Here is a 321-nt window from a genome sequence, read left to right as displayed (position 1 = left end):
AGCCCGTATGGTTCTCTAGCTTGTATGGTTGCCTATCCTGTATGGTTTTCTATCCTGTCCCTATATGATATTTATCAGTATGGTTCTTTATCCGATATGACATTTAGCATGCATGGTTTCCTATGCAGTTTGGTTGTCTAACCTGTATTGTTTTCTATCATGCACGGCTTTCTATCCTGCATGAATGTCTATTCTGTATGGTTTTCTATCCTTTATAGTTCGTATCCCATATGGTTCTTTATCCGGCATGGTTCTCTATCCTGTGTGGTTCTCTATGTTGCAAGGTTGTTTATTTTGCATGGTTCTCTGTCTTGGATGGTT

At 39.3% G+C, this 321-nt stretch overlaps 1 protein-coding gene across 1 annotated transcript in view; it reads left to right on the top strand.

Moving 5' to 3' along the window:
• The window catches only part of LOC119593489 (carbonic anhydrase-related protein 10-like), a 126,578-nt gene that overhangs the window by 74,507 nt on the left and 51,750 nt on the right, over nucleotides 1-321 (top strand). The gene's annotated exons all lie outside the window — the stretch shown is intronic.

Source organism: Penaeus monodon, chromosome 32 (assembly GCF_015228065.2).
Source record: "Penaeus monodon isolate SGIC_2016 chromosome 32, NSTDA_Pmon_1, whole genome shotgun sequence".
In the NCBI taxonomy this organism is placed as follows: Eukaryota; Metazoa; Arthropoda; class Malacostraca; order Decapoda; family Penaeidae; genus Penaeus; species Penaeus monodon.
The sequence above is the reverse complement of the archived record's forward strand: the minus strand, read 5'-3'. Positions and strand labels throughout refer to the sequence as shown.